Source organism: Scyliorhinus torazame, chromosome 8, assembly GCF_047496885.1.
Source record: "Scyliorhinus torazame isolate Kashiwa2021f chromosome 8, sScyTor2.1, whole genome shotgun sequence".
In the NCBI taxonomy this organism is placed as follows: Eukaryota; Metazoa; Chordata; class Chondrichthyes; order Carcharhiniformes; family Scyliorhinidae; genus Scyliorhinus; species Scyliorhinus torazame.
Genome location: NC_092714.1, coordinates 168,945,769 through 168,970,242, shown reverse-complemented (window position 1 = coordinate 168,970,242; position 24,474 = coordinate 168,945,769). Strand labels below are relative to the sequence as shown.

The 24,474-nt window shown below is 53.3% G+C and overlaps 1 protein-coding gene across 3 annotated transcripts in view; it reads right to left on the bottom strand.

The window, feature by feature from the left end:
- The window catches only part of pltp (phospholipid transfer protein), a 200,640-nt gene that overhangs the window by 169,306 nt on the left and 6,860 nt on the right, over nt 1–24,474 (bottom strand). Inside the window, exon 1 of one of the 3 annotated variants that reach the window (XM_072514497.1) lies at nt 10,418–10,549. The exons of 1 other annotated variant lie outside the window; for it this stretch is intronic. The gene's annotated coding sequence lies outside the window, so the exon portion shown is untranslated. Of the gene's footprint in view, nt 1–2,903; nt 3,044–10,417; nt 10,550–24,474 lie in introns of those variants that run through there. One more of the 3 variants, XM_072514496.1, reaches the window with a different exon arrangement.

Here is a 24,474-nt window from a genome sequence, read left to right as displayed (position 1 = left end):
CCTCAAGAGTATTGAAAGTCAAAGAGATCTAGGAGTACAGGTCCACAGGTCATTGAAAGGGGCAACACAGGTGGAGAAGGTAGTCAAGAAGGCATACGGCATGCTTGCCTTCATTGGCCGGGGCATTGAGTATAAGAATTGGCAAGTCATGTTGCAGCTGTATAGAACCTTAGTTAGGCCACACTTGGAGTATAGTGTTCAATTCTGGTCGCCACACTACCAGAAGGATGTGGAGGCTTTAGAGAGGGTGCAGAAGAGATTTACCAGAATGTTGCCTGGTATGGAGGGCATAAGCTATGAGGAGCGATTGAATAAACTCGGTTTGTTCTCACTGGAACGAAGGAGGTTGAGGGGTGACCTGATAGAGGTATACAAAATTATGAGGGGCATAGACAGAGTGGATAGTCAGAGGCTTTTCCCCAGGGTAGAGGGGTCAATTACTAGGGGGCATAGGTTTAAGGTGAGAGGAGCAAAGTTTAGAGTAGATGTACGAGGCAAGTTTTTTACGCAGAGGGTAGTGGGTGCCTGGAACTCACTACCGGAGGAGGTAGTGGAAGCAGGGACGATAGGGACATAAGGGGCATCTTGACAAATATATGAATAGGATGGGAATAGAAGGATACGGACCCAGGAAGTGTAGAAGATTGTAGTTTAGTCGGGCAGTATGGTCGGCACGGGCTTGGAGGGCCGAAGGGCCTGTTCCTGTGCTGTACATTTCTTTGTTAATACCCCAAGGAACTCCTGCAGTAATGTCTTGAGACTGCGATGATTGCCTTCAAAAACCACCATAATCATCTTTTTGTGCCAGGTATGACTCCAACCAGCAGAGAGTTTTCCCCGATTCCCATTTGTGCTAGGTATGACCCCAACCAGCTGAGAGTTTTCCCCGATTCCCATTGACTCCAGTTTAGCTAGAGCTCTGATGCCCTACTCGGTCAAATGCTGCCTTGATGTTAAGGGCAGTCACTCCCACCTCACCTCTGGCATTTGAACCAAGGCTGTAATGCGATCAGGAGCTGAGTGACACTGGCCAAACTGAGCATGTTATTGCTGAGTAAGTGCCACTTGATAGCACTGTTCATGACCCCATCTGTCACTTCACTGATGATGGAGACTAGACTGATGGAGTGGTAATTGGCCAGGTTGGATTTGTCCTGTTTTTTTGTCTTATGGACACCTGGACAATTTTCCACATTGCCAGGTAGATGGCCAATATTGTAGCTGTACAGGAACAGATTGGCTCGGGGCGTGACAAGGTCTAGAGCACAAGCCTTCAGCACTATTGCTAGAATATTGTCAGGGCCCATAGCCTTTGCAGCATACAGTGCCTTCAGCTGTTTCTCGGTATCATGTGGAGTGAATAAAGTTGGCTGAAGACTGACATCTATGATGCTGGGGACCTCTGGAGGAGACCGAGATGGATCATCAACTCTGGACCCCTTGCTGAAGATTGTTGCGAATGTTTCTGCCTTGTCTTTTGCAAAGATGTGCTGGGCTCCCCCATCACGGTGGATGGGGATATTTGTGGAGCCTCCTCCTCTGGAGAGTTATTTAATTGTCCACCACCATTCACGACTGGATGTGGCAGGACAGCAGAGCTTAGCTCTGATCTGTTGCTTGTGGGATCACTTAGTTCTGTCTATCACATGCTACATGGCACATCAAATTAGTCCTGTATTGTAGCTTCTCCAGGTTGACACTTCATTTTTAGGTATGCCTGATGTTGCTGCTGGCATGCTCTCCTGCACTCTTCATTGAACCAAGATTGATCCCCTGGGTTTGTGGTAATGGTAAATGTCATGATATCCATATTAACATATCATGGTGCAATCACACACACACACTGATGGACAGGTCGATGGACCAACCAACACACATGCACAACATCACAGCCAATCACCAATGAGAGCACACGCACTATAAAACAGGGAACGCCACAGTTCCCGCTCATTCTACCAGGAGATAGCTCAGAGCACAGAGCTCACAGCGTGCCACTCAGACATAGACCATGTGCTGAGTGCCTCTCTCAGATAGTGCTAGGGCTGGGTCCACAGGTTAGCTGGTGAAGTACGAACCACAGCCAGAAGTTAATAGTTATTATTGTACAGAATAATAAAACAGAGTTGTACCATCTACAACCGTGTTGGTTCGTTTGTGTATCAGAACACCCAACACGACAGTAAACTTTGGGATATGCCAGGCCATGAGGTTGCAGATTGTGATTGAATGCAATTCTGCTGCTGCTGATGGCGCACAGCATCTCATGGATGCCCAGTCTTGAGTTGCTAGATCTATTCTGAATTTATCCCATTTGGCACGGTGATAGTGTCACATAACAGAATCATGTCTGACCTAGGTCACTGTCTTCCTGGTCCTGTCATCCCAGTCAATTTTTCCTGATCTGGCCAGTCACACATCAGTGTGACCCTATCTGTCCTGTCTATCCCAGGTCGCTGTGTAGTCTTCATCTCTCTGGCCCGAGTCAAATGAGCCTGGTGCACTTTGTCTAACCTGGGTCAGCCTATATCCCAGGTCAGTGCCTTATTCAAAGAGAAACTATTTTTAGATGACTGAATCACTGAGTATAGAGATCAATTGGAGACAAAGCCTTGTGTGGTCTGGCTCTTCAATGTATATATTTGGCATCCTACTCAGTAAAGAGAGCTAACGATTAATCTATCTCATGTCAGAGATGAAATCTGTTGCTCGTCTCTGCTGAGATTCCAGCCTCCTATCAGGAGCTGTGAGATTTAATAACAGGCCTGAGATGGAGTACAGTGTTCACACAGCGTTCCAAAAATCAACTCACTGGCACCAAATCCTTCATCCCTCATGCAGCCCACCCTGTCAATAAACAATACACTGCATAATTAACAGCTCGAGAATAGATGAGAAAATCATACTTATCTGCAGAAATGGTGTCAGCCTGTTCTCTCCTGCAAGAAGGCTCAGTTTCCAGAGGGCTGTGTATTCAGAGAGCTCAAAGACTGAACAGCAGGGGCTGATTCTGAGTACCAATCACGAGATGGTGTCACTCACTGACCCCACAGTCTTGGCTGCACTTTCACTAACCTTCAGCTATCCAATGACCTGTGACCTGCCTCCCTCCCCTCTCCGCATACTGGAACCAATGAGATGCCATCATTCTTTTTTTGGATAAACAGTGTACGGGGTCACTGAGAGTCCTGTGTTACACACACACTGTACCATCAAACGGAGAGGCTGGGAATAGAAAGACTGAAGAAAGAGAGGGTTTGTTCTCGGAAAAGCTCTTAAGAGTAGAATTATAAAAATGAGTTAGAAGCCAAGGATTAGTTCACAGTTTGGTGTTCTCAGGAATATCAAATCTTGGTCTAGATGTGTAACTTAAAGAAATAATCAGAAAACTGGCTGCTGACTGATTAATCCGCGTGACCTCCACCATGTGACCTCCAACTTCACAGTCTCCCCGTTGGTGAACCCACACATCAAACACTTTCATCCACCAATCAGATTCTTTGTTAAACTATGGGATGATTCTTGACTCTCAGCCAAGAACCCCTCATCTCATCTCAACAACCTACACCACAAAGAGCCTGTGCAAATGGGACGCTGTCCTGTACACGAGGGGCCTCGTACTGTGTACGCGGGGCCCGTCCTGTGCAGGCGGGGCCTCATCCTGTGCACACCGGAGACCGTGCGGAGTCTGAATGTTCTCCCGTGTCTGCGTGGGCTTCCTCCGGGTGCTCCGGTTTCCTCCCAGTCCAATGGCGTGCAGGTTAGATGGATTGGCCACGATAAATTGCCCTTAGTGACTAAAAAGGTTAGGAGGGGTTATTCGGTTACGGGGATGTGGAACTGAAAGCTTAAGTGGGTCGTTGTAGACTCGATGGGCCGAATGGCCTCATTCTGCACTGTATGTTCTATGTTCTCTTGTCCTAGAACAATTAACTGTTCATAGTCAGCCTAATCCTTTACGCACTGAGGCCTATCTGCACATGTTCGGCCCTGTTTATACATTCTACAATTGTCCCATAACTGAGCCCTGTCCTGTACACAGAGACTTGGCAAGTTCTCCAGGTTTTTAAAATTCCCTTTATTCTTGTGTATGTGAGTTCCTTGCAGTATTCAGCAATGTCAATGAGGAGTCTCAGTTGATGATGAATAACCCAGATGAATTTTTGGGTTAGTCCCAATGTACTGAGAGATCTGGGATTCAAGGAACATAGAACATAGAACAATACAGCGCAGTACAGGCCCTTCGGCCCACGATGTTGCACCGAAACAAAAGCCATCCAACCTACACTATGCCATTATCATCCATATGTTTATCCAATAAACTTTTAAATGCCCTCAATGTTGGCGAGTTCACCACTGTAGCAGGTAGGGCATTCCACGGCCTCACTACTCTTTGCGTAAAGAACCTACCTCTGACCTCTGTCCTATATCTATTACCCCTCAGTTTAAAGTTATGTCCCCTCGTGCCAGCCATATCCATCCGCGGGAGAAGGCTCACGGTCCACCCTATCCAACCCCCTGATCATTTTGTATGCCTCTATTAAGTCTCATCTTAACCTTCTTCTCTCCAACGAAAACAACCTCAAGTCCATCAGCCTTTCCTCATAAGATTTTCCCTCCATACCAGGCAACATCCTGGTAAATCTCCTCTGCACCCGCTCCAAAGCCTCCACGTCCTTCATATAATGCGGTGACCAGAACTGTACGCAATACTCCAAATGCGGCCGTACCAGAGTTCTGTACAGCTGCAACATGACCTCCCGACTCCGGAACTCAATCCCTCTACCAATAAAGGCCAACACTCCATAGGCCTTCTTCACAACCCTATCAACCTGGGTGGCAACTTTCAGGGATCTATGTACATGGACACCTAGATCCCTCTGCTCATCCACACTTTCAAGAACTTTACCATTAGCCAAATATTCCGCATTCCTGTTATTCCTTCCAAAGTGAATCACCTCACACTTCTCTACATTAAACTCCATTTGCCACCTCTCGGCCCAGCTCTGCAGCTTATCTATATCCTTCTGTAATCTGCTACATCCTTCCACACTATCGACAACACCACCGACTTTAGTATAGTCTGCAAATTTACTCACCCACCCTTCTGCGCCTTCCTCTAGGTCATTGATAAAAATGACAAACAGCAACGGCCCCAGAACAGATCCTTGTGGTACTCCACTTGTGACTGTACTCCATTCTGAACATTTCCCATCAACCACCACCCTCTGTCTTCTTTCAGCTAGCCAATTTCTGATCCACATCTCTAAATCACCCTCAATCCCCAGCCTCCGTATTTTTTGCAATAGCCTACCGTGGGGAACCTTATCAAACGCTTTGCTGAAATCCATATACACCACATCAACTGCTCTACCCTCGTCTACCTGTTCAGTCACCTTCTCAAAGAACTCAATAAGGTTTGTGAGGCATGACCTACCCTTCACAAAGCCATGCTGACTATCCCTGATCATATTATTCCTATCTAGATGATTATAAATCTTGTCTCTTATAATCCCCTCCAAGACTTTACCCACTACAGACGCGAGGCTCACCGGCCTATAGTTGCCGGGGTTGTCTCTGCTCCCCTTTTTGAACAAAGGGACCACATTTGCTGTCCTCCAGTCCTCTGGCACTATTCCTGTAGCCAATGATGACATAAAAATCAAAGCCAAAGGTCCAGCAATCTCTTCCCTGGCCTCCCAGAGAATCCTAGGATAAATCCCATCAGGTCCCGGGTACTTATCTATTTTCAGCCTGTCCAGAATTGCCAACACCTCTTCCCTACGGACCTCAATGCCATCTATTCTATTAGCCTGGGGCTCAGCATTCTCCTCCACAACATTATCTTTTTCCTGAGTGAATACTGACGAAAAATATTCATTTAGTATCTCGCCTATCTCTTCAGACTCCACACACAATTTCCCATCCCTGTCCTTGACTGGTCCTGCTCTTTCCCTAGTCATTCGCTTATTCCTGACATACCTATAGAAAGCTTTTGGGTTTTCCTTGATCCTTCCTGCCAAATACTTCTCATGTCCCCTCCTTGCTCGTCTTAGCTCTCTCTTTAGATCCTTCCTCGCTACCTTGTAACTATCCATCGCCCCAACCGAAACTTCACACTTCATCTTCACATAGGCCTCCTTCTTCCTCTTAACAAGAGATTCCACTTCCTTGGTAAACCACGGTTCCCTCGCTCGACGCCTTCCTCCCTGTCTGACCGGTACATACTTATCAAGAACACGCAGTAGCTGATCCTTGAACAAGCCCCACTTATCCAGTGTGCCCAACACTTGCAGCCTACTTCTCCACCTTATCCCCCCCAAGTCACGTCTAATGGCATCATAATTGCCCTTCCCCCAGCTATAACTCTTGCCCTGCGGTGTATACTTATCCCTTTCCATCATTAACGTAAACGTCACCAAATTGTGGTCACTGTCCCCAAAGTGCTCTCCTACCTCCAAATCCAACACCTGGCCTGGTTCATTACCCAAAACCAAATCCAACGTGGCCTCGTCTCTTGTTGGCCTGTCAACATATTGTTTCAGGAAACCCTCCTGCACACACTGTACAAAAAACGACCCATCTATTGTACTCGAACTATATCTTTTCCAGTCAATATTTGGAAAGTTAAAATCTCCCATAATAACTACCCTGTTACTTTCGCTCATATCCAGAATCATCTTCGCCATCCTTTCCTCTACATCCCTAGAACTATTAGGAGGCCTATAAAAAACTCCCAACAGGGTGACCTCTCCTTTCCTGTTTCTAACTTCAGCCCATACTACCTCGGCAGAAGAGTCCCCATCTAGCATCCTCTCCGCCACCGTAATACTGCTCTTGACTAGCAGCGCCACATCTCCCCCTCTTTTGCCTCCTTCTCTGAGCTTACTAAAACACCTAAACCCCGGAACCTGCAACATCCATTCCTGTCCCTGCTCTATCCATGTCTCCGAAATGGCCACAACATCGAAGTCCCAGGTACCAACCCACGCTGCCAGTTCCCCTACCTTGTTTCGTATACTCCTGGCATTGAAGTAGACACACTTCAAACCACCTACCTGAACACTGGCCCCCTCCTGCGATGTCAAATCTGTGCTCCTGACCTCTATACTCTCATTCTCCCTTACCCTAAAACTACAATCCAGGTTCCCATGCCCCTGCTGCATTAGTTTAAACCCCCCCAAAGAGCACTAACAAATCTCCCCCCCAGGATATTTGTGCCCCTCAGGTTCAGATGTAAACCATCCTGTCTGTAGAGGTCCCACCTTCCCCAGAAAGAGCCCCAGTTATCCAAAAATCTGAATCCCTCCCGCCTGCACCATCCCTGTAGCCACGTGTTTAAATGCTCTCTCTCCTTATTCCTCATCTCACTATCACGTGGCACAGGCAACAACCCTGAGATAACAACTCTGTTTGTTCTAGTTCTGAGCTTCCATCCTAGCTCCCTGAAAGCCTGCCTGACATCCTTGTCCCCTTTCCTACCTATGTCGTTGGTGCCAATGTGGACCATGACTTGGGGCTGCTCCCCCTCCCCCCTAAGGACCCGGAAAACACGATCCGAGACATCACGTACCCTTGCACCTGGGAGGCAACATACCAAACGTGAGTCTCTCACGCTCCCACAAAATCTCCTATCTGTGCCCCTGACTATAGAGTCCCCAATTACTAATGCTCTGCTCCTCTCCCCCCTTCCCTTCTGAGCAACAGGGACAGACTCCGTGCCAGAGGCCCGTACCCCATGGCTTACCCCTGGTAAGTCGTCCCCCCCACAAGTATCCAAAGCGGTATACTTGTTTCTCAGGGGTACGACCGCAGGGGATCCCTGCACTGACTGTTTTTTCCCAGTCCCTCTTACAGTTACAGTTACAAGGAAGCTGAATTTATTTTGTTTTCCCAGCAATGAGCAGCCTCATGTGATATAGCTTTTACCCAGGAATTCCTGGCTCCAGCCCAGTGCATGTTTGGACAGAGTACAATGACACAGCCCTGTGGGAGATTCTCAATAGCCTTTCAAATCAAACCAACTTAAAAGATATTTAAAAAAGATACTCTGGAAATAGAATGTCTTCAGCGATGTGAACCAATAACTTGATTCTTGGAATAGGAGATTATTGTGTCATGTCTGACCTCCAAATATCCATGAGACGTTACTGCCCACTAATTTTCTTCCCCATTTTCCTTTTTTTACAATTCATTTGCATGATGTGGGCGTCGCTGGTTAGGCCAGCATTTATTGCCCATCCCTAGTTGCCCTTCAGAAGGTGGTGGTGAGTTGCCTTCCTGAACCGTTGCAGTCCTTGAAATGTAGGTACACCTACTGTGCTGTTAGGGAGGGAGTTCCTTCCAGGATGTTACCCCAGCGACAGTGAAGCAGCGGCAATATATTTCCAAGTCAGGGTGGTGAGTGACTTGGAGGGGAATCTTCAGGTGGTGGGGTTCCCAGGGATCTGTTGCTCTTGTCCTTCTAGATGGAAGTGGTTGTATGTTTGGAAGTTGCTGTCTAAGGAACCTTAGCGAGTTACTGCAGTGCATCTTGTAGATGGTACACACGGCTGCCACTGTTCGTCTGTGGTGGAGGGTTTGAATGTATGTGGAAGGGGGAGGGAGCAGTCAAGCTGGTCTGCTTTGTCCTGAATGGTGTCAAGCTTCTTGAAGGTTGTTGGAGCTACATTCACCCAGGCAAGTGGAGAGTATTCCATTACACTCCTAACTTGTGCCTTGTAGATGGTGGACAGGGTTTGGGGGGTTAGGAGGGGAGTTCCTCGCCATAGGATTCTTAGCCTTTGACCTGCCCTGATAGCCTCAGTATTAATACGGCTAGTCCAGTTCAGTTTCTGATCAATGGTAAACCCCAGGAGTGGCCCAATTCTGCTCCTATGTCTTATGGTCTTATGGAATAGTGCTGAACATCTGAACATCCCCACTTCTGACCTTACGATGAAAGGGTGCAGTCATCTGTGAACATCCTCACTTCTGACCTTACGATGAAAGGGAGGTCATTGGTGAAGCAGCTGAAGATGACATTGTGGAAGGGGGAGCGGTGGTCCCACTGTGACATGCAGGGGGTGGGGGTCGCAGTCCCACCATGAACTGGGGGTGCCATTCCTTTGTGATTGGGGTATGGTTCACAGAATCATAAAATTTACAGTGCAGAAGGAGGCCATTCAGCCCATCGAGTCTGCACCCGCCCTTGGAAAGAGCGTCCTACTTAAGCCCACAACTCCACCCTTTCCCCGTAACCCCACCTAACTTTTTTGGACACTAAGGGCAATTTATCATGGCCAATCCACCTAACCTGCACATCTTTGGACTATGGGAGGAAACCAGAGCACCCGGAGGAAACCCACGCAGACACAGGGAGAATGTGCAGACTCCGCGCAGATAGTGACCCAAGCCGTGAATCGAACCTGGAACCCTGGAGCTGTGAAGCAACAGTGCTAATCACTGTGCCACCGTGCCGCCATTTACAGGTAACCTCCACACCATCTCTCCCATTATCACTGAGCACAGGGAGCATCACAACCTCCGAGCTCACTTCACCTATAAAACTATTGATTCAATTTTCTTTCAGCAAAAATCAGCAAATCTAGTTTATAATGTAGATATATATTTACAGTAGTATAGTTATAATCTCAAAATGCCAAAATAATAACCCATAAGGCTAACCTATCATTTCAAAAATAATCTTTAAATATATACCATTTAATTTTGAATTCTTTCCCATTCTAAGTCCATGTTGAACTAAATTACTTCACACAAATTTCAAACCAATTTTTCTTTCAAACTGATTTTCTTTCATGAAATCTGCAGGTTTAATCTTCTGTTGAAGCACCACTGCCCTTTCTGTATCTCAGAGACACGCTCCTGGAATTTGGTGCTTTTTGCCAAACAGCAGCAAAGAGGGTGCTAGGTTGAAAGAACTGGACTGTTTGAAAGTCTGGATCTACCCGACAGTTTGGGGGTTAATTTAACCAGTTTCATGGTCTGAACTTGCCTGCAGGCACCAAAGAAACACCTATGAGTTTCATTTAAAAGCTGATTAGACACAATTAGAACACTAAGCGCGAGTTCCTCGTACCCACTTCCCCAGACGGTGACTGACTCAGTGACAGCTTCTAGAATGGCTGTGGGATCGAGGGTGAGGGTGAACTGTTTCCCGGACATGGCACTGGAGCCTCAGATATGGAGGGACTTCCTGTGGAAGGAATTCACCTCGTCAGATCACCCATACCCCTCACCTCGTCCCTCTCACTCACCTTGCCAACAGCACCCAGCTTACCCACTTCCCACCCCTCTCCTTGCGGCGGCTGCTGCTGTTTTACCCAACCTCAGCTGCAACTTTCATTCCTCATCCAGATCAAGGGTAACATGGTGATCGAACACCCTCCAGATATCCACTAAGGTGCAGTAACACACTTACATTTACTGAGTAAATTCCTCAGGAGAATTTCCAGAATAAACGTTGCTCCAGAGTTGGTGAAATTTGGACAAATTCTCTCAGAAACTCTCCCGATGTGTTTGTGACATCCTCAGTACAGCTCCAGCGATAAGTGAATCAGAAATAATGAGCATCCCTTTAAGTAATGTTTGAAATCCACATCAACACCACATTTAGACCCAATCAGCTGCGCGTTGTTAGGAGAGGTTGTCAGTGGAAACATCACCAAACTGTCATGCTGCCTCTTTAATGAGCATTTTAACTTGCAATCAGCTCATTAATGATGCTCTTGCACAGGCCTCCACTCCTCTCCCACAATAACACCTTACAATAAACACTTATTAAACCAGAGTCTCAGCTCCAGACTTCATTATGGTCCCCTTTTCACCTCTTTAGTGCCAAAAATATTCAGTGAATTCACCCTGCCCTGTTTTCAAATATCAGTCTATTCAAATTGTTACTAAAATATGGATGTAGATTAGGATGAGGGTTTGTATGGGTTACTGTATAATTCTATAGAGTCAATGCCAACTGAAGAGTGGGTGTTCCTGCAACCTCAAAGGTCAAATGGGCCTTGAGAGTTATTGGCAGAGAGTTATTCTGGGTGAAAGGAGGCATATTGTACGCCTCCAGGGCAGACGTGGCCCAGGTAATTACCTCAGCCTGAAGTCACGAACATCTGCCCATCACCCATATCCCAACTTATTAAGCAAGTCCATTTATAACAGGAGATCAGAGGGGGTTATCGACACATATCCTGCTCCTGGTCCCAGATGAGGTGGGACAGCATTCCAGGAGGAACTCCACCTCATCCAGGATTCGCCCATGCCCTGTAGATTTTGGAGGGGATGGATGGTGTGGTGTGGGAGAGCGGGTGGTGGGAGAGGGGGAGGGGGTGGATGGTGCGGTATGGGAGAGTGGTGGTGGGAGAGGGGGAGAGTGGTGTGGGGGAGCAGGGAAGGAGTAGGAGGGTGTAGATGGTGTAGTGTAGGAGAGGGGGTGGTGTAGTGTGGGAGAGGGAGGGAGTGGGTGGTATAGTGTAGAAGGGGGAGGGAGTGGATGGTGTAGGAAAGGGGGTGGTGGGAAAAGGGGGGGGGAAGGGAGGTATTTATTTTAAATTCAGTTACAGGATGTGGGTGTAGCTGGTTAGTTCAGCATTTATTACCCATATCTAGTTGCCCTTCAGAAGTGGTGGTAAACTGCCTTCTTGAACCGCTGCAATTCCTGAGGTGTAGATAAACCCATTGTGCTGTTAGGGACGGGGTTCCAGAAATTAAACCCAGAGACATATTTCCAAGTAGAGATTGTGACTAACTTGGGAGGGGAGCCTCCAGGTGGTAGGCTTTCCTGGTATCTGCATGTCTTGTCCTTCTAGATGTAGTGGTCATGGATTTAGAAGGTATTGTCTAAGGAGCCTTGGTGAGTTATTATAGTGCATCTTATAGATGGTACACATGGCTGCCACTGTTAATTGGTGGTGGAGGGATTGAATGTTTATAGAAGGAGGAGCAATCAAGTGGGCTGCTTTGTCCTGGATGGTATCGAGCTTCTTCAGTGTTGTTGGAGCTGCACTCATCCAGGCAAGCGGAGAGTATAATAATAATAATAAGTTATTGTCACAAGTAGGCTTCAATGAAGTTACTGTGAAAAGCCCCTAGTCGCCACATTCCGGCACCTGTTCGGGGAGGCCGGTACGGGAATTGAACCCGCGCAGTTGACATTGTTCTGCATTACAAGCCAGCTTTTTAGCCCACTGTGCTAAACCAGCCCCGCCAGTATTCCATTACACTCCTGATTTGTCCCTTGTAGATGGTGGACAGGCTTTGCGGGGGTCAGGAGGCGAGTTACTCACCATAGGATTCCTGGCCTTTGGCCTGCCCTGGCAGCCACAGTATTTCTATGGCTAGTCCAGTTCAGTTTCTGATCAATGGTAACCCCTAGGATGTTGATTGTGGGGGATTCAGGGGTGGTAATGCCAATTGGCGATTGTTAGGTCCTCTCTTGTATGAGGAGATGGCCATTGCCAGGTACTTGTGTTGCACTAATGTAACTTGCCACTTGTCAGCCCAAGCCTGGATATTGTCCAGGTCTTGCTGCATTTGGACAAGGGCTGCTTCATTATCTGAGGATTCACGAATGGTGCTGAACATTGCGCAGTCATCAGTGAACATCCCCACTTCTGACCTTATGATGGAAGTAAGGTCATTGATGAAGCAGCTCAAGATGGTTGGCCCTCGGACACTACCCTGAGGAACTCCTGCAGTGATGTCCTGGGACTGAGATGATTGACCTCCAACCTCCACAACCATCTTCCTTTGTGCCAGGTTTGACTCCAACCAGCAGAGAGTTTTCCCCCTGATTTCCATTGACTCCAGTTTAGCTAGGGCTCTTTGATGCCATAACCTGGTCAAATGCTGCCTTGAGGTCAAGGGCAGTCACTCTCACCTCAGGCATTCAGCTCTTTTGACCATGTTTGAACCAAGGCTCTAATGAGATCAGGAGCTGAGTGACCCTTGCGGAACCCTAACTCAGCGTCCGTGAGAGGTTATTGCTGAGTAAATGTGGCTTGAAGATACTGGAGTGGATTCTCCATTATTGGGACTGTGTCAAAACGGTGGAGTTTCACGCCAGAAAAACTGGCGTGAAAGGACCACAAATTCCTAGACTTGCAGGGGGCTAGCAGGGACTCAGAGTAGATCTAGCTGCTTTTGCTGCAGATATGGGCCCCCACACTTCCGGGTCGGAAGCCACGCATGCGCACAGTGACAGCCTCCAGCGACCGCGCCATGCTCCATGGCGGACTCGGACTGCAGAGCTGGACCCGAAAAAGAAAAACCCCTATCGCCTGCGCACCTGACCCTCAACGCCCGCACAAACATTCCCCGGCCGCCTATAAGGCCCCCCCCCCTGCCCTCCGATCGGCCTGCCCCCAACCAGGGCAGCCATGGACCGAGTCCGCAGCCGCAATGAGAGTATCCCGACTGGCTGGGCCACATTAGTTCCACGCCGTTGGGACTTTGGCCGGTTGGGGGCGGAGCGGGCCTCTGGCTCCAGGTGGTTCCAGGCAGCGCAGTGTACTCCCAGAGTATGCCACTTTTTGGGACATGCAGAATCAGGGAACCGCCATCAATCCCAATTCCATGTGGGAAAATGGATTCTCCGCCCCTGCGCCGATTTTGGCGTCAGCGTGCGGAGAATCCAGCCCACTGTTGATGGCCCCTTCGATCACTTTGCAGATGATGGAGAGCAGGCCGATTGGGCAAAAATTGACTGGTTTGGATTTGTCCAGTTTCTTGTGCACAGGACACACCTGGGCAATTTTCCACATTGTCGCATGGATGCCAGTGTTGTAGCTGTGCTGGAACAGTTTGGCTAGGGGTGCGGCAAGTTCTGGAGGACAAGTCTTCATTACTATTACCAGAATAGTGTCAGGGCCCATAGCCTTCAGCCGTTTCTTGATATCAATCAATATCACGTGCAGTGAATCATATTTGCTGAAGATTGACATCTGTGCTGCTGGGGACCTCTCGAGGAGACCGAGATGGATCATCCATTCGGCGCTACTGGCTAAAGATTGTAGCAAATGCCTCAGCCTTGTCTATTGCAGTGTTCTTCAAACTTTTTTTCCGGGGACCCATTTTTACCAACCGGCCAACCCTCGCGACCCACGCCGGCCGACCCTCGCGACCCACGCCGGCCGACCCTCGCGACCCACGCCGGCCGACCCTCGCGACCCACGCCGGCCGACCCTCGCGACCCACGCCGGCCGACCCTCGCGACCCACCATTTTCTCTTACCGTTAATGCGAGAGGTGAGCCTGCTTGGTCCTCACGATCTCACTCCAATTAGGTTCACAGGAAGAGAGGGCTATGCGCATATTGGATGAAGGATTCAGCCGGTTCCTTTGTGGCGTCTTCATCTTTGTGAGGACGGAAAATCCAACCTCGCACATGTAGGTCGTTGTGAAGGGCAAGAGCAACAAAATGCTTGTTTTACTCAGTTCTGGATACTCCTCAGAGATGCTACTCCAGAATGCTGACAGCCTCATTGACTTGTGCCGTGTTTTTAATATGCTGTCACAGCTGAGACGCATAAGCTCAATTTCTTCTTTTGGAGGCAGCTGCAAGTTAAGAACTGATTCTGGGGTCTCAAACTCAAAGGGATTTTTCACCCACCTCCTCTCTCTCAGAATCTTAAATTTAAATTGTCGATCAGGGCAGCCAGATGCAACTCAATAAGGCTTGCCAATCCATTTACAGTTTCCTTATTAATGCTGTTTTCTTCAATGTGTCGTAGCAGTGTGGGAAACATTTAGTAGTTTTGGCTTCGCACTCGCAATTGCCAAACTTTCAATATCTTTTGGCAAACTTCGATTTCTTCAGAGTGCCGAAAGCAATCATCATCCTTCCCTTCCAATTTGAGGTTCAGTTCATTGAGAATTGAAAAGATGTCTGCAAGGTAAGACATAGTTAGCATCCAAGTTTCATCAGCAAATGAATCAGCCAGAGGGGACAATTTCTCGAGGAGGAAAGCGTGGATTTCGTACCTCAGTTCGTAAACTCGGAGTAGCACCCGACCCTTTGACAGCCAACGTACTTCTGTGTGGAACAAGAAGTGTGTGCTCAGCCCCCATAACGGAACACAGAGTGTCAAAAAGTCTGGTATTGAGTGGGCTGTGTTTAATTAAATTCATAACTTTCACTATTCCTTTCAACACCACTTCAAGATTGGATGGAATTCCTTTCGATGTCAGTGCCTCACGTGAATAAAACAATGATTCCAAACAATGTCCTGACCAGCTGCCTCCTTAATCCTTACTATAACTCCGCTGTTTTTCCCAGTCATGTTGGCTGCTCCATCACTTGTGATTCCTCCGCAATTACCCCAGTCGAGCCCGCACTTTCCAACCACAAAACAATTCAAAACACAGCAAATCTTCCACAAATTCATTGTGCCAAACATACCTAACGTATACTAGCAAGGTTGCACAATTTGAAATGTCTGTACTTTCATCCAGTTGTATTGAGAGTGCCTGCGCTGATTTTAAATGAGAAATAAGCTGGGCTTCTAAATTCTCAGCAATATCAGAAATTTGGCGAGCCACTGTGTTATCACTAAGTGTATTCACTTTTTCAACGAACCTCTCATCAATGAACGAACAAACTAGATCTAATGCTGCAGGGAGAATTAATCTCTCTGCTATAGTGAGGGGTATTTTCTCTTTAGCTACACGGTAAGCTACCATGTAAGAGGCTAATTGTACTTTGTCGTTCAATGTAACATTTCTGCTGAGGACTTCAGCCGACGATTTAAGTTCTCGTTGCATCCTTTGAAAAAAATCGAGAGGTTTGTCCTCGAACTCGCAATACTTAGTCTTCAAATGCCTTTGAAGTTTTGAGGGTTTTAAACTTTCAGTTGCCAGCACTTCCCTGCATATAACGCACATGGGCCTTGCATCCTGATTTGCATTGGCACAATTAATAAATCCATACCTTAAAAAATCGTCTTTATACTGCTTTGTGCCTGATTTCAGTTTCTTCTAAATGGGCTGTTCACCAGAGGCCCTGGAGCTCACACCAGCACTGCTTTGTCCTGGTGTGGATTCTCCCGAGTCACTCTCTTCAGCAGGTTTAGTTGTGAGATCCTGGACTGTGTGTGTCTCTGGTCCTCTCTTCCTTATAACAAAATAATCCATAAAAATTTTTACTGTCCTGTTGCTTGTTTGCTGCTAACAAAATGGAGGAATCGCAATCGACCTGCCCTCTGCCTCCCTTTAGGCAGGAAGATTAGATAGATTAGGTAAAAAAATCTTGTGTCTCTGCAGCAGCTGGCTTTTAATAACACCGGCTGCAAGCGGCTTTCAAAATGGCCGCGAACATATTTTAAAAAATGTTTTTTTTAAAAATCGGCCGCAATGCACAATGCGGCCGATTTTTAAAACTATGTTCACGGCCATTTTGAGGGCCGCTTGCAGCCAGTGTTATTAAAAGCCGGCTGCTGCGGCTGATTCGCGCGATTGGGAGTGCCGCGAAGGACGGCTCCTCGACCCTCCCGACACCCGCCCGCGACACACCCGTCGCGCCCCTGAGTTTGAAGAACACTGGTCTATTGCACAGGTATGTTGGGCTCCTCCATCATTGAGGATGGGGATATTTGTGGATCCTCCTGTTCCAGTGAGTTGTTTAATTGTCCACCACCATACACGAAGGAAGCATGACATTTTGTTGTGGAATTTTTAGCTCTGTCTATTACTTGCTGCCTATGCTGTTTGACACACAAGTAGTCCTGTGTTGTAGCTTCACCGGGTTGACACCTCATTTTTAGGTATGCTGATGTTGCACCTGGCGTGCTCTCCTGAACTCCCAGGAATTAATCCCTTGGTGGTAATGGTAGTGGGAAACGCCGGGCCATGAGGTTGCAGATTGTGGTTGAGTACAATTCTGCTCCTGCTGGTGGCCCACAGCGCCTCTTGGATGCCCAGTCTTGGGTTGTTAGACCTGTTTGAAGTCTATCCCGTTTAACAGGATGGTAGTGTCACACAACACAATGGAGGGTATCCTCAATACAGGCGGAGGCGGAGGGTGGGAGTGCAGGAGGAGGAGGAGGATGGGTGGGTGGTGGAGGAGGAGGGTGGGTGGGTGGAAGAACAGGAGGGTGGGTGGAGGAGGATGGGTGGAGGGAGGAGGAGGAGGGTAGGAGGAGGAGGAGGGTGGTGGGTGGAAGAACAGGGTGGGTGGGTGGGTGGAGGAGGAGGAGGAGGGTGGGTGGAGGGAAGTGGAGGAGGAGGGTAGGAGGAGGAGGAGGAAGGATGTTGCGGGAGGAGAAGGATGGGTGGGTGGAGGAGAAGGATGGGTGGGTGGAGGAGGAGGAGGAGGAGGAGGAGGAGGAGTGGGTGGTGGAGGAGGAGGGTGGGTGGAAGAACAGGAGGGTGGGTGGAGGAGGATGGGTGGAGGGAGGAGGAGGGAAGTGGAGGAGGCGGGTAGGAGGAGGGTGGTGGGTGGAAGAACAGGAGGGTGGGTGGAGGGAGGAGGGTAGGAGGAGGGGAGGAGGGAAAGGAGGAGGAGGAGGGTGGGTGGAGGGAAGTGGAGGAGGAGGGGAGGAGGGAAAGGAGGAGGAGGAGGGTGGGTGGAAGAACAGGAGGGTGGGTGGAGGGAGGAGGGTAGGAGGAGGGGAGGAGGGAAAGGAGGAGGAGGAGGGTGGGTGGAGGGAAGTGGAGGAGGAGGGGAGGAGGGAAAGGAGGAGGAGGAGGGTGGGTGGAAGAACAGGAGGGTGGGTGGAGGAGGATGGGTGGAGGGAGGAGGGTGGGTGGAGGGAGGAGGGTAGGAGGAGGGTAGGAGGAGGGAAAGGAGGAGGAGGAGGAGGGAAAGGAGGAGGAGGAGGAAAAGAGGGAAAGAGGGAAAGGAGGAGGAGGAGGAAAAGAGGGAAAGAGGGAAAGGAGGAGGAGGAGGAAAAGAGGGAAAGGAGGAGGAGGAGGAAAAGAGGGAAAGGAGGAGGAGGGAAAGAGGGAAAGGAGGAGGAGGGAAAGAGGGAAAGGAGGAGGAGGGAAAGAGGGAAAAGGAGGAGGGAAATAGGGAAAGAGGGTAAGGAGGAGGGAAAGAGGGAAAGAGGGAAAGGAGGAGGGAAAGAGGGAAAGAGGGAAAGGAGGAGGGAAAGAGGGAAAGGAGGAGGGAAAGAGGGAAAGGAGGAGGGAAAGAGGGAAAGGAGGAGGAGGGAAAGAGGGAAAGGAGGAGGAGGGAAAGAGGGAAAAGGAGGAGGGAAATAGGGAAAGAGGGAAAGGAGGAGGGAAAGAGGGAAAGAGGGAAAGGAGGAGGGAAAGAGGGAAAGAGGGAAAGGAGGAGGGAAAGAGGGAAAGGAGGAGGGAAAGAGGGAAAGGAGGAGGGAAAGAGGGAAAGGAGGAGGAGGGAAAGAGGGAAAGGAGGAGGAGGGAAAGAGGGAAAGAGGGAAAGGGGGAAAGAGGGAAAGGAGGGAGGAGGAAAAGGAGGAGGAGGAGGAGAAGGAGGAGGAGGAGAAGGAGGAGGAGAAGGAGGAGGAGGAGAAGGAGGAGGAGAAGGAGGAGGAGGAGGGAAAGGAGGAGGGAAAGGAGGAGGAGGAGGGAAAGGAAAAGGAGGAAAGGAGGAGGAGGCAAGGAGGCAAAGGAGGCGGAGGCAAAGGAGGCGGAGGCGGAGGCAAAGGAGGCGGAGGCGGAGGCAAAGGAGGCGGAGGCGGAGGCAAAGGAGGCGGAGGCAAAGGAGGCGGAGGCAAAGGAGGCGGAGGCGGAGGCAAAGGAGGCGGAGGCGGAGGCAAAGGAGGCGGAGGCGGAGGCAAAGGAGGCGGAGGCGGAGGCGGAGGCGGAGGCGGAGGCGGAGGCGGAGGCGGAGGCGGAGGCGGAGGCGGAGGCGGAGGCGGAGGCGGAGGGAAAGGAGACGGAGGAGGAGGGAAAGGAGGCGGAGGAGGAGGGAAAGGAGGCGGAGGAGGAGGGAAAGGAGGCGGAGGAGGAGGGAAAGGAGGCGGAGGAGGAGGGAAAGGAGGCGGAGGAGGAGGGAAAGGAGGCGGAGGAGGAGGGAAAGGAGGCGGCGGGGGGGGAAAGGAGGCGGCGGAGGGAGGGGGAAGCGGGTGGGTAGGAGGCGGAGGGAGGGGGAAGCGGGTGGGTGAGGCGGAGGGAAGGGGAAGAGGGTGGGTGAGGCGGAGGGAGGGTGGGTGAAGGAGGGAGGGTGGGTGGTGCGAGAGGAGGAGAGGAGGAGGTTGGTCCGGGAGGAGGAGGAGGAGGAGGTTGGTCCGGGAGGAGGAGGAGGAGGAGGTTGGTCCGGGAGGAGGTTGGTCCGGGAGGAGGAGGAGGAGGAGGTTGGTCCGGGAGGAGGAGGAGGAGGAGGTTGGTCCGGGAGGAGGATGGTCCGGGAGGAGGAGGAGGAGGAGGAGGAGGAGGAGGAGGTTGGTCCGGGAGGAGGAGGAGGAGGAGGAGGAGGTTGGTCCGGGAGGAGGAGGAGGAGGAGGAGGAGGAGGAGGTGGTTGGTCCGGGAGGAGGAGGAGGAGGAGGAGGAGGAGGTTGGTCCGGGAGGAGGAGGAGGAGGAGGAGGAGGTTGGTCCGGGAGGAGGAGGAGGAGGAGGAGGAGGAGGAGGAGGAGGTTGGTCCGGGAGGAGGAGGAGGAGGAGGAGGAGGAGGTTGGTCCGGGAGGAGGAGGAGGAGGAGGATGGTCCGGGAGGAGGAGGAGGAGGAGGAGGAGGAGGAGGAGGAGGTTGGTCCGGGAGGAGGAGAGGAGGAGGAGGAGGTTGGTCGGGAGGAGGAGGAGGAGGAGGAGGTTGGTCCGGGAGGAGGAGGAGGAGGAGGAGGAGGTTGGTCCGGGAGGAGGAGGAGGAGGAGGAGGAGGAGGTTGGTCCGGGAGGAGGAGGAGGAGGAGGCGGAGGAGGAGGAGGAGGTTGGTCCGGGAGGAGGAGGAGGAGGTTGGTCCGGGAGGAGGAGGAGGAGGAGGAGGATGTCCGGGAGGAGGAGGAGGAGGAGGAGGAGGAGGAGGTTGGTCCGGGAGGAGGAGGAGGAGGAGGAGGTTGGTCCGGGAGGAGGAGGAGGAGGAGGATGGTCCGGGAGGAGGAGGAGGAGGAGGAGGAGGAGGAGGTTGGTCCGGGAGGAGGAGGAGGAGGAGGAGGTTGGTCCGGGAGGAGGAGGAGGAGGAGGATGGTCCGGGAGGAGGAGGAGGAGGAGGAGGTTGGTCCGGGAGGAGGAGGAGGAGGAGGAGGTTAGTCCGGGAGGAGGAGGAGGAGGAGGAGGAGGAGGTTAGTCCGGGAGGAGGAGGAGGAGGAGGTTAGTCCGGGAGGAGGAGGAGGAGGAGGAGGAGGTTAGTCCGGGAGGAGGAGGAGGAGGAGGAGGAGGTTGGTCCGGGAGGAGGAGGAGGAGGAGGAGGAGGTTGGTCCGGGAGGAGGAGGAGGAGGAGGAGGAGGTTGGTCCGGGAGGAGGAGGAGGAGGAGGAGGAGGAGGAGGTTGGTCCGGGAGGAGGAGGAGGAGGAGGAGGTTGGTCCAGGAGGAGGAGGAGGAGGAGGAGGAGGTTGGTCCGGGAGGAGGAGGAGGAGGAGGAGGTTGGTCCGGGAGGAGGAGGAGGAGGAGGAGGAGGTTGGTCCGGGAGGAGGAGGAGGAGGAGGAGGAGGAGGAGGAGGAGGAGGTTGGTCCGGGAGGAGGAGGAGGAGGAGGAGGAGGAGGAGGAGGAGGAGGAGGAGGAGGTTGGTCCGGGAGGAGGAGGAGGAGGTTGGTCCGGGAGGAGGAGGAGGAGGAGGAGGAGGAGGAGGAGGTTGGTCCGGGAGGAGGAGGAGGAGGAGGAGGAGGAGGTTGGTCCGGGAGGAGGAGGAGGAGGAGGAGGAGGAGGAGGTTGGTCCGGGAGGAGGAGGAGGAGGAGGAGGAGGAGGAGGAGGAGGAGGAGGTTGGTCCGGGAGGAGGAGGAGGAGGAGGAGGTTGGTCGGGAGGAGGAGGAGGAGGAGGAGGAGGAGGAGGAGGAGGTTGGTCCGGGAGGAGGAGGAGGAGGAGGAGGAGGAGGAGGAGGAGGTTGGTCCGGGAGGAGGAGGAGGAGGAGGAGGTTGGTCCGGGAGGAGGAGGAGGAGGAGGAGGAGGAGGAGGAGGAGGTTGGTCCGGGAGGAGGAGGAGGAGGAGGAGGAGGTTGGTCCGGGAGGAGGAGGAGGAGGAGGAGGAGGAGGAGGAGGAGGTTGGTCCGGGAGGAGGAGGAGGAGGAGGAGGTTGGTCCGGGAGGAGGAGGAGGAGGTTGGTCCGGGAGGAGGAGGAGGAGGAGGAGGTTGGTCCGGGAGGAGGAGGAGGAGGAGGAGGAGGAGGAGGTTGGTCCGGGAGGAGGAGGAGGAGGAGGAGGAGGTTGGTCCGGGAGGAGGAGGAGGAGGAGGAGGAGGAGGAGGAGGAGGTTGGTCCGGGAGGAGGAGGAGGAGGAGGAGGAGGTTGGTCCGGGAGGAGGAGGAGGAGGAGGATGGTCCGGGAGGAGGAGGAGGAGGAGGAGGAGGAGGAGGAGGAGGTTGGTCCGGGAGGAGGAGGAGGAGGAGGAGGTTAGTCCGGGAGGAGGAGGAGGAGGAGGAGGAGGAGGAGGAGGTTAGTCCGGGAGGAGGAGGAGGAGGAGGAGGAGGAGGAGGAGGAGGAGGTTGGTCCGGGAGGAGGAGGAGGAGGAGGAGGAGGTTAGTCCGGGAGGAGGAGGAGGAGGAGGAGGAGGTTAGTCCGGGAGGAGGAGGAGGAGGAGGAGGAGGTTGGTCCGGGAGGAGGAGGAGGAGGAGGAGGAGGTTGGTCCGGGAGGAGGAGGAGGAGGAGGAGGAGGTTGGTCCGGGAGGAGGAGGAGGAGGAGGAGGAGGTTGGTCCGGGAGGAGGAGGAGGAGGAGGAGGAGGTTGGTCCGGGAGGAGGAGGAGGAGGAGGAGGAGGTTGGTCCGGGAGGAGGAGGAGGAGGAGGAGGAGGTTGGTCCGGGAGGAGGAGGAGGAGGAGGAGGAGGAGGAGGAGGTTGGTCCGGGAGGAGGAGGAGGAGGAGGAGGAGGAGGTTGGTCCGGGAGGAGGAGGAGGAGGAGGAGGAGGAGGAGGAGGAGGAGGTTGGTCCGGGAGGAGGAGGAGGAGGAGGATGGTCCGGGAGGAGGAGGAGGAGGAGGAGGAGGAGGAGGAGGAGGTTGGTCCGGGAGGAGGAGGAGGAGGTTAGTCCGGAGGAGGAGGAGGAGGAGGAGGAGGAGGAGGTTAGTCCGGGAGGAGGAGGAGGAGGAGGAGGAGGTTGGTCCGGGAGGAGGGAGGAGGAGGAGGAGGAGGTTGGTCCGGGAGGAGGGAGGAGGAGGAGGAGGAGGAGGTTGGTCCGGGAGGAGGGAGGAGGAGGAGGAGGAGGAGGTTGGTCCGGGAGGAGGAGGAGGAGGAGGAGGTTGGTCCGGGAGGAGGAGGAGGAGGAGGAGGAGGAGGAGGAGGAGGAGGTTGGTCCGGGAGGAGGAGGAGGAGGAGGAGGAGGAGGAGGAGGAGGAGGAGGTTGGTCCGGGAGGAGGAGGAGGAGGAGGAGGAGGTTGGTCCGGGAGGAGGAGGAGGAGGAGGTTGGTCCGGGAGGAGGAGGAGGAGGAGGAGGTTGGTCCGGGAGGAGGAGGAGGAGGAGGAGGTTGGTCCGGGAGGAGGAGGAGGAGGAGGAGGAGGTTGGTCCGGGAGGAGGAGGAGGAGGAGGAGGAGGTTGGTCCGGGAGGAGGAGGAGGAGGAGGAGGAGGAGGTTGGTCCGGGAGGAGGAGGAGGAGGAGGAGGAGGTTGGTCCGGGAGGAGGAGGAGGAGGAGGAGGAGGTTGGTCCGGGAGGAGGAGGAGGAGGAGGAGGAGGAGGATCCGGGAGGAGGAGGAGGAGGAGGAGGAGGAGGAGGAGGTTGGTCCGGGAGGAGGAGGAGGAGGAGGAGGTTGGTCCGGGAGGAGGAGGAGGAGGAGGAGGTTGGTCCGGGAGGAGGAGGAGGAGGAGGAGGTTGGTCCGGGAGGAGGAGGAGGAGGAGGAGGAGGAGGAGGAGGAGGTTGGTCCGGGAGGAGGAGGAGGAGGAGGAGGTTGGTCCGGGAGGAGGAGGAGGAGGAGGAGGAGGTTGGTCCGGGAGGAGGAGGAGGAGGAGGAGGAGGAGGTTGGTCCGGGAGGAGGAGGAGGAGGAGGAGGAGGAGGTTGGTCCGGGAGGAGGAGGAGGAGGAGGAGGAGGAGGAGGTTGGTCCGGGAGGAGGAGGAGGAGGAGGAGGAGGAGGAGGAGGAGGTTGGTCCGGGAGGAGGAGGAGGAGGAGGAGGTTGGTCCGGGAGGAGGAGGAGGAGGAGGAGGAGGTTGGTCCGGGAGGAGGAGGAGGAGGAGGAGGAGGTTGGTCCGGGAGGAGGAGGAGGAGGAGGAGGAGGAGGTTGGTCCGGGAGGAGGAGGAGGAGGAGGAGGAGGAGGAGGAGGAGGAGGGTCCGGGAGGAGGAGGAGGAGGAGGAGGAGGAGGAGGAGGAGGAGGTTGGTCCGGGAGGAGGAGGAGGAGGAGGAGGAGGAGGAGGAGGAGGTTGGTCCGGGAGGAGGAGGAGGAGGAGGAGGAGGAGGATGGTCCGGGAGGAGGAGGAGGAGGAGGAGGAGGTTGGTCCGGGAGGAGGAGGAGGAGGAGGAGGAGGAGGAGGAGGAGGTTGGTCCGGGAGGAGGAGGAGGAGGAGGAGGAGGAGGAGGAGGAGGTTGGTCCGGGAGGAGGAGGAGGAGGAGGAGGAGGAGGAGGAGGAGGTTGGTCCGGGAGGAGGAGGAGGAGGGTCCGGGAGGAGGAGGAGGAGGAGGAGGAGGAGGAGGTTGGTCCGGGAGGAGGAGGAGGAGGAGGATGGTCCGGGAGGAGGAGGAGGAGGAGGAGGAGGAGGAGGAGGAGGTTGGTCCGGGAGGAGGAGGAGGAGGAGGAGGTTGGTCCGGGAGGAGGAGGAGGAGGAGGAGGTTGGTCCGGGAGGAGGAGGAGGAGGAGGAGGAGGTTAGTCCGGGAGGAGGTTGGTCCGGGAGAGAGGAGGAGGAGGAGGAGGTTGGTCCGGGAGGAGGAGGAGGAGGAGGTTGGTCCGGAGGAGGAGGAGGAGGAGGAGGAGGTTGGTCCGGGAGGAGGAGGAGGAGGAGGAGGAGGAGGAGGAGGATGGTCCGGGAGGAGGAGGAGGAGGAGGAGGAGGTTGGTCCGGGAGGAGGAGGAGGAGGAGGAGGAGGAGGAGGTTGGTCCGGGAGGAGGAGGAGGAGGAGGAGGAGGTTGGTCCGGGAGGAGGAGGAGGAGGAGGAGGAGGAGGAGGAGGAGGTTGGTCCGGGAGGAGGAGGAGGAGGAGGAGGTTGGTCCGGGAGGAGGAGGAGGAGGATGGTCCGGGAGGAGGAGGAGGAGGAGGAGGAGGAGGATGGTCCGGGAGGAGGAGGAGGAGGAGGAGGAGGAGGAGGTTGGTCCGGGAGGAGGAGGAGGAGGAGGAGGAGGAGGAGGTTGGTCCGGGAGGAGGAGGAGGAGGAGGAGGAGGAGGATGGTCCGGGAGGAGGAGGAGGAGGAGGAGGAGGAGGAGTTGGTCCGGGAGGAGGAGGAGGAGGAGGAGGAGGAGGAGGAGGAGGTTGGTCCGGGAGGAGGAGGAGGAGAGGAGGAG